This window comes from Capra hircus, chromosome 6 (assembly GCF_001704415.2).
Source record: "Capra hircus breed San Clemente chromosome 6, ASM170441v1, whole genome shotgun sequence".
Classification (NCBI taxonomy): domain Eukaryota; kingdom Metazoa; phylum Chordata; class Mammalia; order Artiodactyla; family Bovidae; genus Capra; species Capra hircus.
Window position 1 is genome coordinate 16,426,074 of NC_030813.1, and position 17,005 is coordinate 16,443,078.

General features: G+C 40.4%; 1 long non-coding RNA gene across 1 annotated transcript; it reads right to left on the minus strand.

Moving 5' to 3' along the window:
* On the minus strand, window positions 13,025-16,009 carry LOC106502176. The gene is made up of 3 exons (XR_001295764.2): window positions 15,856-16,009; window positions 14,961-15,052; window positions 13,025-13,066 (listed from the first exon to the last, which is right to left on the minus strand). It is a non-coding gene; the product is annotated as an uncharacterized LOC106502176 (long non-coding RNA).

Here is a 17,005-nt window from a genome sequence, read left to right on the forward strand (position 1 = left end):
AAAAAACACCTTCTTCTGAAAGATTTAAAGTGGAGAGTACTGTGTTACTCATTGTATAGAATCCTGGTAGAGATACAAGTGAGGATGTATGATTTGTGTCTAGGATTACAACTGTATTAGAGCAAACACATTTAACATATACATAGCTATGTATATGTATCAGTTCAGTTCAGTTGCTCAGTCGTGTCCGACTCTGCGACCCCATGAATCGCAGCATGCCAGGCCTCCCTGTCCATCACCAACTCCCGGAGTTTACCCAAACTCCTGTGCATCGAGTTGGTGATGCCTTCCAGCCATCTCATCCTCAGTTGTCCCTTGTCCTCCTGCCCTCAATCCCTCCCAGCATCAGGGTCTTTTCCAGTGAGTCAACTCTTCGCATGAGGTGGCCAAAGTACTGGAGTTTCAGCCTCAGCATCAGTCCTTCAAATGAACACTCAGGACTGGCCTCCTTTAGGATGGACTTGTTAGATCTCCTTGCAGTCCAAGGGACTCTCAAGAGTCTTCTCCAACACCACAGTTCAAAAGCATCAATTCTTCGGCGTTCAGCTTTCTTCACAGTCCAACTCTCACATCCATACATGACCACTGGAAAAACCATAGCCTTGACTAGATGAACCTTTGTTGGCAAAGTAATGTCTCTGCTTTTGAATATGCTATCTAAGTTGGTCATAATTTTCCTTCCAAGGAGTAAGCGTCTTTTAAAAATTTCATGGCTGCAGTCACCATCTGCAGTGATTTTAGAGCCCCCAAAAATAAAGTCTGACACTGTTTCCACTGTTTCCCCATCTATTTCCCATGAAGTGATGGGACCGGATGCCATGATCTTTGTTTTCTGAATGTTAAGCTTTAAGCCAACTTTTTCACTCTCCTCTTTCACCTCCATCAAGAGGCTTTTTAGGTCCTCTTCACTTTCTGCCATAAGGGTGGTGTTATCTGCATATCTGAGGTTATTGATATTTCTCCTGGCAATCTCGATTCCAGCTTGTGCTTCCTCCAGCCCAGCGTTTCTCATGATGTACTCACATATAAGTTAAATAAGCAGGGTGACAACATACAGCCTTGACGTACTCCTTTTCCTATTTGGAACCAGTCTGTTGTTCCATGTCCAGTTCTAACTGTTGCTTCCTGACCTGCATATAGGTTTCTCAAGAGGCAGGTCAGGTGGTCTGGTATTCCCATCTCTTGAAGAATTTTCCACAGTTTATTGTGATCCACACAGTCAAAGGCTTTGGCATAGTCAATAAAGCAGAAATAGATGTTTTTCTGGAACTTTCTTGCTTTATCCATGATCCAGCTGATGTTGGCAATTTGATCTCTGGTTCCTCTACCTTTCCTAAAACCAGCTTGAACATCTGGAAGTTCACGGTTCACATAATGCTGAAGCCTGACTTGGAGAATTTTGGGCATTACTTTACTAGTGTGTGAAGTGAGTGCAATTGTACAGTAGTTTGAGCATTCTTTGGCATTGTCTTTCTTTGGGATTGGAATGAAAACTGACCTTTTCCAGTCCTGTGGCCACTGCTGAGTTTTCCAAATTTGCTGGCATATTGAGTGCAGCACTTTCACAGCGTCATCTTTCAGGATTTGAAACAGCTCAACTGGAATTCCATCACCTCCACTAGCTTTGTTCTTAGTGATGCTTTCTAAGGCCCACTTGATTTCACATTCCAGGATGTCTGGCTCTAGGTGAGTGATCATACCATCGTGATTATCTTGGTCGTGAAGATCTTTTTTGTACAGTTCTTCTGTGTATTCTTGCCACCTCTTCTTAATATCTTCTGCTTCTGTTAGGTCCATACCATTTCTGTCCTTTATCGAACCCATCTTTGCATGAAATGTTCCCTTGGTATCTCTAATTTTCTTGAAGAGATCTCTAGTCTTTCCCATTCTGTTCTTTTCCTCTATTTCTTTGCATTGATCTCTGAGGAAGGCTTTCTTATCTTGCCTTGCTATTCTTTGAAACTCTGCATTCAAATGGGAATATCTTTCCTTTTCTCCTTTGCTTTTTGCTTCCATTCTCTTCACAGCTATTTGTAAGGCCTCCTCAGACAGCGGTTTTGCTTTTTTGTATTGCTTTTCCATGGGGATGGTCTTGATACCTGTCTCCTGTGCAGTGTCACGAACCTCCGTCCATAGTTCATCAGGCACTCTATCAGATCTAGTCCCTTAAATCTATTTCTCACTTCCACTGTATACATATGTTATAGTATATAGTCATGTCCGACTCTTAGCAACCTCATGGGCTGCAGCCTACCAGGCTTCTCCGTCCATGGGATTTCCCAGGGAAGAGTACTGGAGTGGGGTGCCATTGCCTTCTCCAATATATATTTATACATATATGTTAACACATTCCTCACTATGAGAGCGATTTCTCTCTTTTATTGTTTAGATAACTGAATTTAAATAAGTAATCAGACTGTGTTCATGTCATTAAATATTGCTTTGGGTTTAAAGAGGAAAAAAGGCTGTCTGATTGAGTTTGCTCTCAGCACTGCAGTAGTGCTTTGCCAGAGGTCTCATCTCCCTGTAATGAAGGTCTATTATCTTCTCTCGAGCGAGTCCCAGCAACCTGTGTGCAATACACAGAGAACATCTTTGTATTAGACATGGAGCATGAGCCCAAACCAATTACCCCAGGAAAGATACCACATTTACTCTTTGGTGGATTTCTTCCTTCACTGCTGCTGCTCTTTCAGAGACAGGACAGAGGGGAAAAAAGAGCTCTCTGTAAATATGAAATTTAAAAGAATAGCTGGAAATCTCTGTGTTGGGAGCCAAGTATGCTATACCACATTGACTTCCTTTTTAGAATACCAGAAAATGGAAAACATATGGGGTGACTTGTTGAGTTGATTTTTGTTCTGTACTCTATTCTTGTTATGGATTCATTTTCAGAATCAAACATTCTGAACGCTTCTTGGTGGATGCATGTGGGTTTGAAAACATCACAGCATGTGGGACCCAGTGAAACAAGAATTTCATTTGTTTGCCTTGGCTTCTGTTTGTCATGATCTGTTCAATATGACAGGCTAGGAAATGGTAAATTTTAGCGAGGTCTTAGGGCTGAGTCGTGAACTTCACTTTGGTTAGGATAAGAAGTCCGGTAATGAGAAGTGAACTGATGTTCTAGTTGGTTGTTTCATTTATGCAACTCCTATTGTTGGAGGTTAGTTCTCACTGTTGAGATTGGAGCACCTCGTTATGTGTCCAGGCGCGCCCTACTTTACGTTTTGTCTGTTTGTTTAGTACCCATTCTATTCTATCAGAGGAACAGAGAGTTAGGGTCTGTTAAGATAAATATATATAAAGTTGTGCCAGCCACTTACTGTTACAATAATGTCATGTAACAAGCAGCCACGCTATCTCAATGACATAAAACAAAAAGCATTTATTAAGTTCTTATGTTTGTGGGGTTCATCAGACCTAGATTGGGCTCATCTAGGGCAGTTGGCTGGGGCTGCTCTGCTCCGCATGGCTTTCTCCTCTTGGGACAGAGGGCTATACCTGCCGTGTTTTTCTTGCAGCAGCAGTAGAAGTATAAGAGGGCAAGCTCAATCAGACATGTGCAGATCAGTGTTTTAAAGGGGAGGTGTCACAATATATCCAGTAGTGTTCTGTTGGTCAAGGCTTGGTACATGGATAAATCCAAAGTCAAGGAGCAGAGAAATATTTTTATCCTCTCTACTGGAGGAATTCAAAAGTACCTGGTTATAGGGAGTGGTAAAGAACTAAAGCCATTAACACAGCTTACCATAAGGGTTATTGCTTTTTGTCATACTCTTGATAAGAATAGAACATTCGAATAGAATGAATTGAAGGAATCAAAGGAAGAAGTTTACAAAGTAATAATACTGGCCTATTAAATTGCTTGATTAAATATATAATTGCCTAATTATACATTTTTCTCCTGCCTCTGTATGCTCTGTGGAGTAATGATGAGAAAAAAGAGAAAAAGTCACTCAGTCGTGTCTGACTCTTTGCAACCCCATGGACTACACAGACCGTGGAATTCTCCAGGCCGCAATACTGGAATGAGTAGCCTTTCCCTTCTCCAGGAGTTCTTCCCAACCCAGGGATCGAACCCAGGTCTCCCACATTGCAGGTGGCTTCTTTACCAGCTAAGCCACAAGGGAAGCCCAAGAATACTGGAGTGGGTAGCCTATAGCTCCGCCAGCAGATCTTCCCGACCCAGGAATCCAACCAGGGTCTCCTGCATTGCACGTGGATTCTTTACCGACTGAGCTATCAGGGAAGCCCAGAGTAATGACATCTTCTTTATTTGTTATATTATGCCCAGGATCTAGAATAGTTGTTGGCATGAAAGCAAAGCATTCATTATTTCAATGAATTAGTGAACTTTAAAGTTAGGCTTCTTCCAGAATCAGTTAGGAAAACAGACTCATTGATTTTTTAACTGAGATATAATTGACGTATATGACATTTTATTAGTTTTAGGCATATAACATAATTATATAGATAGATAACAAATAAATTTAGTTAACATCCATTACCACACATTGTTGCAATTTTTTTCTTGTGATGAAGGCTGATAAGATCTACTGACTTAGCAACTTTCAAATGCACAGTACAGTTTTGTTCACTATATTCACCATGCTCTACATTATATCCCCAGGAGTTATTTACAATGGAGAGTTTGTACTTTTTGACAACCTTCACCCATTTCACCTGCACTCCGCTTCTGGGAAAGAACAGTCTGCTCTCTGGATTTGTGTTTGTTTGTTTTTAAAGATTCGCTATATAAGTAAGATCATAGAATATTTGTCTTTCTCTGATGACTTATTTCACTTAGCAAAAGATGCTTTCAAGAAGCATCCATGTGGTCTCAAATGGCAGAATTTCCTTCTTTTTATGGCTAAATAATACTCCATTGTATTGAATATACACCCCGCATTTTCTTTATTCGACTGGTGGATAACTAGGTTGTTTCCATGTCTTGGCTATTGTGAATAATGCTTCAGTGGATATGGGGGTGCAGATATCTTTTAAAAAGTATTTACTTATTTATCATATCTTTTTGAGCTAACAAACTTATTCTGTCTTGTGTGAATGTTTGAGATCTTGTCATTGAGTCTGATAACTAACTGGATATAGTTGAAATACTTTAACAGTTATCGCTTAAAAGAAATTTTGTGTTTGACAAAATAGGGTCTAATTTTTAAGCAAAGAGGAAGATATTAGTTATTATTTTCATCAGTTAATATCTTGATTCCTCTCTCCCTTTTCAGTGGATTCTTCGTCTTGATATATAAAACAATCAAGATGACTATATCCTAAAATTTTGATCTGACTTCTTAAAGCTACCGTACCATTTCTCTTCTTTCCACTGTCAAATTTCTTGAAGGCATTGCGTGTACTTCATGGGCTGTTTCCAGTTCCTTAGCTTCCACCTCCTCTTTTACCTGCCATATTCCAGACTGACCCCACTTCTGCCACTGCTTACTGAGGATCGAGTTCCTAATCCAAAGCTTTTATTCTTTTTTTAAAAAAAGAATTTATGTTTTATTTAAGGAACATATACTTTGTAGCATATTCTAAATGTTTCCAAAATGGCCCATATAAAGAGCTCATTAACAAAATATCCAGTAATCACTTCTAGAGAATTCAGGATGGAATTTCAGTTTCACTTTGTGAACCCAGTTCAATTCAGTTCAGTTGCTCAGTCGTGTCCGACTCTTTGCGACCCCATAAATTGCAGCATGCCAGGCCTCCCTATCCATCACCAACTCCCGGAGTTCACTCAGAGTCGCGTCCATCGAGTCAGTGTTGCCATCCAGCCATCTCATCCTCTGTCGTCCCCTTCTCCTCCTGCCCCCAATCCCTCCCAGCATCAGAGTCTTTTCCAATGAGTCAACTCTTCACATGAGGTGGCCAAAGTATTGGAGTTTCAGCTTTAGCATCATTCCTTCCAAAGAAATCCCAAACATTAAGCTAATAAGGGACTGTTTTACTTCAGGAGGGCTTGCAACACAGATGACACAAACTTTTTCTTAAGGTGTGTCATCCTTTGCCTCTCTGTGGTGGTAGCCACAGATTAACTATTCCTTGGGCCTTTTTTCATTTTGCATTTAAAGTATTAACCATTTTTGTTCTCAACTCTATTTAGGCTTCCTGGAATAAACAGATGTGTAGAACACAGTGCTTGGCATACAAAGATTTGCATGAACAGCTAGTTTATTGAAGAGTCACAACTTTATAGGAGTCCCACCATGAAACTTTAAAAATGTTTCCAGTCCCTGACTTTAATTTTCAGTTGAATTCTCTTTTTCCATTTCTTGAAGTGAAGTCGCTCAGTCGTGTCCGACTTTTTGCGACCCCATGGACTACATGTAGCCTACCAGGCTCCTCTGTCCGTGGGATTTTCCAGGCAATAGTACTGGAGTGGATTGCCATTTCGTTCTCCAGGGGATCTTCCCGACCCAGGGATTGAACCCAGGTCTCCCGCATTGTAGACAGATGCTTAACCATCTGAGCCACCAGGGAAGTAATGATATCTTAAATGATATAATTTTCTGGTCATTTTCATTGATTGAAAATTCAGTCCAGGTCAGAACTTTAACATCAGACTTGACTTAAATCTTCTGTCCTCTCCTCTGCCTGTGGCTGACTTAACCAGCTGCTCTCAGGATTTGCAGAGGGTGGGGGCTATCCATCTGCTTTTCACCTCTCATCCCCCTTCTTCATTGTTGGGTGGTGGTGGGTCTAAACCTCACCAGCACCAGCCTTCCCTCTCCTGGGGGCCTGCACAGCTCTCATCCTCACTTTGTTGGTGTTGCTGTTCCTGTGACCAGCACTGACTGATGGCCTGAAACACGTGGTCACCCACCACATGGCCACGTCTGCCTTTCCAGGATTGGGTGCTGCGGTTCCTCAACATACCCTCTGTTCTAGTCAAGCGAAATTATTGCCGCATCCCGGGCAGATTCTGTGTTTCCCTGGGCTGCCCCTCTCTAGTTCTAATCCAACTTTAAGCATCAGCTTAAATGGTTATGGAACTTATATAGCTCTTGCTGTCACTCTTTTTGGAATTAATTTCTCTCTCAGCACTATTCCTGTTGCACTTCATTTTTTTTTTTTTTCTTAGAAGAGTTGCCATTTCTCCTTTGATTGTAGTGATTTATAGGATGCTTCTCTTTGGTACAAGTGTGTAAATTCCTTTAGCGCAGAGACTGAATCTTGTGTTCCTGGTGCTTCCTTAACAGTTGGTGGAATAGAAACTCACTCTTAGAGGGCTCTCAGATGCTGAGTATGCTGTCTTATTCAGAGATGCAGCAATTTGGGGCATAATGTTTTAAAAGTCAGAATATTTCTGCATGTGTAAGTGCTTTACATAGTTCTTATTGCTATCAACACTCAATAAATGATTTAAACTGTAATATCCATTTTTGGGGGATGGTAGATATTGGATCTGTTAACCCAAAATGTAGTGGATACTCTTAAGGCAGAAGGCATTCCTTGTGGAGTGCAGGGGAGATCTCAAAGCCAAAGGTGGTTGGTCCCAGGGAGTGGCTTTCAGTAACGTGGCTAAATGCAAGCGGCCTACTAAGCCCTCGATCTGTCGAGCAGCTGCTGAGCTTTCTGTGTTTTGTGTGTCCCTTTCTTGTGGGTGACAAGTACCAAATCTCTAAGGCACGCAATGGTATGAAAATGAGAGTTTGGGGTTCATGGCCTCAGCTGTTTGAATTTGTCACCCTGCTCAAATAGCACAAATTCTCTTCTCCCTTTAGCGTGGTCTACCTCGGCTTCCTACAAGAATGAGATATTTTCCCTGACCTGATGGGCAAGTGCATAAGTTGCTTCATCACTGAATTTACTCTGAAACCAACTGTTTTCCTAGTGTGTGGAATCAATGTAAACAAAACCAAGAAGTGTGGTTTGTGGCTTATTTAAAATACTGCTTTCTGTATATTATTCCTGCAAACTTTCTGCTTTGGATAACGATCTGGTGTGTATTAGTAACCTTGCGGGAAAGTGCTGAAGCAATTTGCCATCTTCTCTTAACAGTAACTCTGTTCTAGCCCAGAAGGGTGATATGCTTTATGCAGCAGATATAAAATAATTTCTGAACTCATAAATTAAGGCTATTCTCCAAGCCTCATTTTGGATCACCATTTTGCTTCCTTATATGTCTCAGTGCATGAAAGATGCCTCTCAGAAGCTCTAAATGTCAGGTTTGATGTGTGTGCCTGATTTTATTAGTTAGCATTAAAATCTATGGACTAATAAAAAAAGAAAAAAGATATAGATTATGAAACAGTAATGAAATTGCAGTGTTTAGAATATATAGGCTCTATGAAATAACTAATCAATTCCTATTATATCCATCTCTTTCATATTTTCTCCAAGAAGAAATTGAATCAGCTGACCAGATAATTTCAAGATCCATTGAAAAAAAAATTTCCATTGTACACACTCATTAAGTTTGTTAATATCACACGTGAGTTTCCCTAAGACACTGACCAAGCTACTGTTCTACTTAGAACTCCAGTCTCTCACCTGCATCTGGCAGGGTGCATTGTTTATGGTGCAGAATCAGGTGAGCTCCACTTTGCAACTGACTAGATTACAAGGGTGTGGCTGTATATTTGTTCTGTGAATATGTATCTTTCTTCCTCCCTTCCTTGCTCCCTTACTTCCTTCTCTATTTGAATGCTTCATGAATATTTTCCTTATTATTATGATTAAAATATTTGTCAATATGTTTCCTAGCATGGGTTTTTTTTTCCCGTAGATTTTGCTGGAAACATGATGAGTCCATTCATTTGAATACCTGGGATTTGTTTCAATCTAAGAAAGTTTTCCTTTGATTTGTCTTTTATTATTCTTTCTGTTCCAATTGATTTAGTGAAATACCAAAATAATTGGCTGTCTCTCCATTCTTTTGTCTACAAACATGTCATCTTCGCTCTCATTTTTTTTAAATTTCTTTCCCATTAATAGAGAACATCTGAAGTTTTCCCTTCACATCACTGCTTGTATTTTATGAAGCATAAATTTTGCTCTTTATTGCCTTTCTGCTCAATTTATTTTATCCCTGCCTTGTTAGATTTTTTTTAAACATGAAATTTTGAAACATCATTTATTTTTAAAATACCACAAATGAAATGAAAGGCAAAGGATAAATATTTGGTGGAGGAAGAAACCCCCACCAGTATTGAGGTTTATAAGCTTAATGAAAAAAAGCTCTTTCAACTGAGAAAAGTATCCACACCTGTTTTAAAGAGCCTGCAGTCCTTGCCTTCTGTGTGTCTCTTTCATTATCACACAAAACATTTCACTTCTGACCCTTCTGGTCACCAAATGTCGGGGGTTTTTCCTCACACCACCAAGTAATTCTCTGCATCACCAGCTGATTTTCCTGCAGATAATTCTGACACCATCCACCTGAGGCCATGGACTCAGTCTCCTGAGACTGTCTTCTGCTTCAGATGCCAATCACAAGTGCGGGTTGTTGCCTGTGCTTCAGTGCTTCTGATCAGTTGTTACGTCTGAGGTTCCCATGACCCCTTCCTTAGGTTTGATTAATTTGCTGGAGCAGTTCACAAAACTCAGAGAAACACTTACTTGTGTTTACCAGTTTATTAAAGGATATGATAAGGGATGGGCTTCCCAGGTGGCTCATTGGGTTAAGAATCCGCCTGCAGTGCAGGAGGTGCAGGAGATGTGGGTTTGATCCCTGGGTCGGGAAGATCCCCTGGAGGAGGGCACAGCAACTCACGCCAGTATTCTTGCCTGGAGAATCCCATGGACAGAGGAGCCTGGTGGGCTATAGTCCATGGGGTGGTTGCAAAGAGTCGGACACGACTGAAGTGACTCAGCACACACATATGGAGGATCAAGGACACAGATGAATGGCCAGTTGAGGAGGTGCATAGGGTGAGGTCTGGAGGGGTCCTGAGCACAGCTTCAGTCGTGGAGTCGGAGTGCATCACCTTTCTGGTATCTGGATTTACCAGCCTGGAATCTCTAAACCCCGTGTGATTGAGATTTTTATGGAGGTTTATTCATTTAGGCATGAGCAATCATTACCTCCATTTTCAGTCCTCCTTTCTCAAGAGAACAGGGGGCGAGGCTGAAAATTCCAAACCCCTAATCATGTCTTGTTCTTTGTGGTGACAGGCTCCCATCCTGAAGCCCACCCAGAGTCGCCTCCTTGGAACAAAACACACTCCTATTAACCAGGAAGTTGAAAGTGTTTCAGGAGCCCTGTGTCAGGAACTGGGGTCAAAGTCCAAATATGAGAACAAAAGTTGCTTCTAATACTCTTATCACTTAGGATATCACAGAGACTTTAGGGGTGTGTGCTATGGCCTGGAGGCAGAGACCAATATATATTATATATATATATATATACACACACACACACACATTGTTTTTTATATTTTCACAATTCTCTAAGAGAGAAGCTAGCAGAGGCGATTGCAAGCAATGGATGGAAGATGACAAATAGACAAATTCAGGACAAGTGCTAAACCTAATCAGTAAAAATTTTAACCAACATAATACTTTTTAAATATAAACTTTCGAGATTAAACAGTAGATACACTGCTGAAGTATATTTGCTTAATGGATAATCACAAATCATGCTAACAGCAGAGCAAACTTTAATAAACTTCTTGAAACCAATTTATCAATATATGTCAAGAAACTTAAAAAGGAAAAAAGAATCCTTTGATCCAGCAGTCTTACTTGTGGAAAGCTATTGTAAAGAAATTATCAAAGGTCTTATGAATATTATAAGTACAAGGGATGCTTGTTACACTTTAAAATTATAATTAGCCTCCCATTAAAATAAATAAATTTAAAAAATTAGAAAATAGAAAAGTTAAATATCCGATTCAAGAGAATCATACATGATAGAATATGTACATGGTGTAATATGCATCTTTTAAAAAATCTGTTTTAAAAGAGAATTTATTGATGTGGGAAAAACATTTTAATGTTAATGGAAATAAAGGATAAAGATTGTGTATGATTCTCATTAACTAAATAACCTGTTTTCTGTCTACATACACAGGCACGCATATACACACACCCTCTTCATTTATTATTATTACTATTTAGTTCATCCTTTGATCTTTTAACCACAGCCCAATCTCTTCTGAATTTCTCCTTTTTCATGGAAGGCTTGCCATCCTGTGTCCTATGGAAGATTTCCTACCGTAAATATGTTTAGATGTCTCCTTACTTTGTTTTGTAGTACCTTTCTCCCTAGATTATGAATTGGATTTTTCTTAATGCAGTCTTGAGATGAGAGATCAGCCTATGATTGATGATGGCCAGTGAGTTACCATTGGCCTCATCCTTGGACCACTTGAGTGCAATCCCACTCTTAAGTTCTACTGTGCCCTAGAAGTTTGATTCGTGTATCTTGCCCAGTGTTTCCTGTTTGGTTGACTTTCATCTAGTACAGCTCAGCTGGGCTGAAATGGTGGTTTCTCTTGTGCTTTCCCCTCACTGCACCTTTCTCTGACACTGGGAACAAATGGAATCATGAGAACTTACATGGAGGGATTGTGTTTAGAGATATGGATCACCAGTTGTTCCCGATCTTGATGCCCATTTATTTCTAGCTTGGTTTTTGTTAGCGAGGAGAGAACAGGATAGGGCAGCTGGTTTGAGAAGCAAGCAGGAAAAAGAGTAGCTGGTCAGTTTTGTTTGTGGTCACCTTTGTGTTTGTGAACCAGAGAAGAGATGGTAGGGGAGGAACACAGGCTCTCTAGGCCCGCATTAGAGTTGACGCTGCGCTTACCGCCTGTCGATTGTGGTTTCCTGATTTGTCTCATTGGTTTTGTCTTTAGTGGCATATTATTCAGATTTGTAGGGCTCCCATTACTCTCGTTTTTTATGTGACTTTTCTCATGTTGAGAGGCTATCTTCATACTTATAAAGTTGGAAACTTTATTATGAAGTTGGAAAAGACTGCTTCAGGGGCTGCTTAATGAAATACAATTTTAAGTAGGAAGAAGGAGAAAAAAATGTTTTTAATCCTTAAACCATTCTTCCCCAGTTAGTGTACTTTACTTGCTCTCGTATGAGAAAGAAGATGGCATATCTCTGTAGCTTGGGCAAGCAGTACAGCTTATTTTAGCAAAATGATTGCATTTTTCCATTGCACTTGGCTTCGCCACATTATGTCATTGTAATCAAATGAAGCTGCCAGTCACAGAGAGTAGAAAAAAACATAATTGTATGGAATTATACAGAAGCTTCATGTTGAAGCTATGCCATGATGTAAATGTATGGATTCATAATGCTAACTACTGTAGCTCTTATAATGTGCCAGGTACTGTTTTGAACATTTTGTATTTATTAACTCATTTAATTCTCCCATTAACTCTATGAGGTAAGTATTCTTTTTAAAGTCTTACAGATGAGGAAACTGAGGTATGGAGAAGTCAAGTAACTTGCCCTAAGTGTTATAGCTGGTAAGTGTCAGAGGTAGCATTCTAGGGAATTTCTTGGTGGTCCAGTGGTTAGGACACTGCATTTTCATTGCTGAGGTCATGGGCTTTGCAGTGTGGCTTAAAAAAATAAAAAATAGAAGAGTGTTCTAAATTTTTTCTCCTAAAATCCCAAATTCAGGTTTTTGTTTTTTTTTAATTTCATTAGTAATCTAAATATAAGTAAAGAAACCTGGAGAAGTCTTTGAGAAGAAGGATGGAAAAGTTTGTTGATTGTTATCTATGTCTATATCTAACCTATAATACACAGAAACACAAACACAGAACTTTATATGTATTTTTAAAGTTTTTAATTATTTGTGTCTGCACTGGGTCTTCCTTGCTTTGTAAGTGCTTCCTCTAGTTGCGGTGAGTGGGGTCTTCTCCTCCTTGTGGTGCACAGCCTTCCCATTGTGCGCCTTCTCTTGTGGAACACAGGCTCCTCGAGGCATGGGCTTCAGGAGTTGTGGCTTGTGGGCTCTGGAGCTTCGGTTCAGTGGTGTGGCATATGGGCTTAGCTGCTCTGTGGCGTATGAAGTCTTCCTGGACCAGAGTTTGAACCCATGTCCTCTGCACTGGCAGGTGGATTCCATCCACTGCACCACCTGGAGAAGAAAATGGCAACCTACTTCAATATGCTTGCCTAGGAAAATCCCATGCACAGAAGAGCCTGGTGGGCTACAGTCCATGGGGTCGCAAGGAGTCAGACACGACTGAAACAGCTGAGTACACACGCACCACCAGAGAAGTCCATTGTACGTTAATGTTGAAAAGGGTACTATTCCAGCACAATAACCTCTTTCTATTGTTTCTCTTTTCTTCCAAGTATTTTGAAAGTAACTTTTATAACTTTGCCTTCTTTGGTATATAGAGATAACACCAGTGATTTCCCAGTATCATACTCAGAAGAGTTTTCCTCTATAAGAATGAAAAAATTGCATTGGCTGATTCTTTATTTTCTCATACCACTTTCCATAGACCATCAATAGTTTGAATTTGTGAGATGGATAAACACAGTTTTGAGCCTAGGTTTTGGCCGTAAGAGAGAGCAAATCATACAGTAATGTTAAATTCATGGCTTGGATCTTTTCAGAAACATTCTCTAATCAAATCAGCTCCCGGGAACAGATTATTTACATCTGGAAGGCACATATTATGTAAATGGTTCTCCTTCCCAAGTTTGTTTAGAGGGACTCAGAATTATCCCCAGGTGGAGAAGTCTACATTTTATTGTCTCCTGGGTGTAGCAACCATGTGTCATCTGTCACACTGTGGAATGAGCTACCCTTCTGGAGAGGACCATTTGAAAGGGCTACCCCAGAAGGGCCTTCAATGTCTTTGGTGAGGTTTTTTTTGTTTTTTCATTTTCAAGAATTCCTGAATCTACTAGAACATTCTTAGGATGCTTTAAAAAATGTTTTGGGTTGTTTTGGTAGGCATCATGCAGTAATATAAAAGATGAGGTATGGCATGCATTCACAAACAAAATTAACTTTAAAACCGAAGGTCCTTTTTCCCCCTGAATATTTCTACCATTTTATAGTTCTCCCAAGTATTTCTTCAGTTTTTTTTTTACTTTAAAAATCCAAAGATGTATGAAATATTTGAGAAAAGAGGACAGTGGAAGAAGCATGCAATAAATGAATAGATATTTAAAAAAAGTTTGATTCAGACATACAAGATGATGGCGTGTTAGAAGTGAGGTCTTTCAGTTTACTAAGAAAACTGAATCACAAAGAATTGATTTCTCTAAAATGACACAGTCAGCAATTGGGCCATGGGAAAGAGACTTCAGCGTGGTTCACTTTCATTCCCCCAGGTCACAGTCACTTGAAGGTTGGGAGAATAACCAAAGTTCTGGTAAGAAAGATGCCTCATTGCTGTTCTTCTCTCAGATATTCAGTTCAGTTCAGTTGCTCAGTCATGTCCAACTCTTTGTGACCCCATGAATCGCAGCACGCCAGGCCTCCCTGTCCATCACCAACTCCCGGAGTTCACTCAGACTCACGTCCATCAAGTCAGTGATGCCATCCAGCCATCTCATCCTCAGTCATCCCCTTCTCCTCCTGCCCCCAATCCCTCCCAGCATCAGGGTCTTTTCCAATGACTCAGCTCTTTGCATGAGGTGGCCAAAGTATTGGAGTTTCTGCTTTAGTATCAGTCCTTCCAATGAACACCCAGGACTGGTCTTCTTTAGGATGGACTGGTTGGATCTCCTTGCAGTCCAAGGGACTCTCAAGAGTCTTCTCCAACACCACAGTTCCAAAGCATCAATTTTTTGGCGCTCAGCTTTCTTCACAGTCCAACTCTCACATCCATACATGACCACTGGAAAAACCATAGCCTTGACTAGACGGACCTTTGTTGGCAAAGTAATACCTCTGCTTTTCAATATGCTATATGACAAATAGCAGAAAGACCCTACCTTAGTCTGCTTCAGCTGCCATAACAAAATACTACAGTCTGGGTGGCTTAAACAACAGAAATTGATTTTCTCACCATTATAGAGTCTAGAAGTCTCAGATCAAGGTCTGGCGAGGTTGGTTTCTGCTGAGAGCTTTCTTCCTGGCCCCAAAATGGTCACCTTCCTGCTGTATTATCACATGACAACAGAGGGAGAATGAGCTCTCTTTTTCTGATAAGGACACTGATATTATTAGATTAGGGCCCCACCCTAAAGACCTCATTTATCCTTAATTGGTTCCTTAGAGGCCCTAGCCCCAAATACAGCCACACTGGGGGTTACGGGGTTCATATGAACTCTAAGCGTTGTTGGGGGGGCAGTGGGGATGCAAATACTCAGTGCATAACAAAACTGTAGTGTTTCCTAATCATAGCAGGGAACACATTTAATTTTATCTGATTCATAGACAAGAGGGAAGAAAGTTAGGTCTTGTATGAGACACATCTGGATTTGATCCTGTGGCTCCTTTATTTAGTACCTATATGACCATGGATGAATTATTTAATCTTTCTGAGTCTTGGTTTTCTCATTTGTAAAATGGGAATGATAATGCCTCCTGACTACTGTAGAAAGCACTTAGCACAGTGCTGTTCATTTGGTCAAGTGCTCAGTATATGAAAATGATTACTGTTACTAGCTCGTAGACTTAGTATAGAGCAAGGACTCAATTTGCCTTATCCAAGAAAAACTATTGTAAGCAAATATTCCCTAGTCTTTAAACTATTTTATGATATGAATAACCTTAGGAGAAGTAAAGCTATAATTATGTATGTAGTTAGGGAAGAAGCAAAGCTATACATACCTTAAAAAATGGCTTTAAAATTATTTTCTTTGGCCTTAAGATTCTTGACTGTTTATAACACTTTTTTCTCTATAAATCTTTGAATTATTAAATCATTTTATACCAGTGAAGAGTTATCACTGACTCACCTTCTTCTGGGAATCCCAGAGGGCAGAATCAGGACCAAGTGATGGGCTTTTGTGGAAGAAAGATTTAATTTCAACTAAAGAAAGAACTTGGAGAAGGCAATGGCACCCCACTCCAATACTCCTGCCTGGAAAATCCCATGGATGGAGGAGCCTGGTGGGCTGCAGTCCATGGGATCGCGAAGAGTCGGACACGACTGAGCGACTTTACTTTCACTCTTCACTTTCATGCATTGGAGAAGGAAATGGCAACCCACTCCAGTGTTCTTGCCTGGAGAATCCCAGGGATGGGGGAGCCTGGTGGGCTGCCGTCTATGGGGTCGCACAGAGTCGGACACGACTGAAGCGACGCAGCAGCAGCAGCAGCAGCAGCAAAGAAAGAACCGCAGAACAGTCTGAGCTGTTTGAATAAGGATTGAGTTTTCTCATGAGGTGGTGAGTCCTTATCTCTGAACAAGGACCACTGGCAGGAATATTGTAGGGCTTCAAGCAGAGGGCAGGAAGCTGCTTATAGGACTTCAGAGGCTTCTTCTACTTTAAACTTCTGTGATTACAGAATGTCATTTTCAGGAAGTCTTTCACTTTAGAAGAGGATGTACAAATGGCAGTTACCTCAGTGTCTGGCTTATGACTTAGAAAATAGAACTCTGATTGGTCTGTTCAGGCAGCCTTGGAACTTGAAGTTCTTTCAGATTGTTCCTTATGTCTCAGGGCTACTGATGATGACTTTGGAGCTAAATATAGCCTAGAAAGTACCATTGTGTATCCAGTCACTCTGAGCCAGTGCAGCAGACTTCCTTCTTACCTTGGTGTCTAACACTTCATTAGGCTCTGGACATGAGCCTGTTGTTAGATGCCAGCACAAGCATTTCATTACAGATTCAGGAAATGATGAAGAGATAAATGTTAAAAAGAATGTTTCCAAGGAAGATATTAATGGAGTGTTAATGCATCTCACTCTCTTCCCAGAGGAGAATTCTCTAGAGGGTTTTGGGTTTATGAGAGTGAGAGTTAATCCATGCCAATAGAATCTGTAGCTTCATTTAGCAACAAAGTAAATATGAATATTAATTAAAATACCGGGTTTAGTACTTCCTTGTAAGCAAAATTCCTTGAAAACTTCCATCTGGAACAAAGCCATATGCTTGCTCAG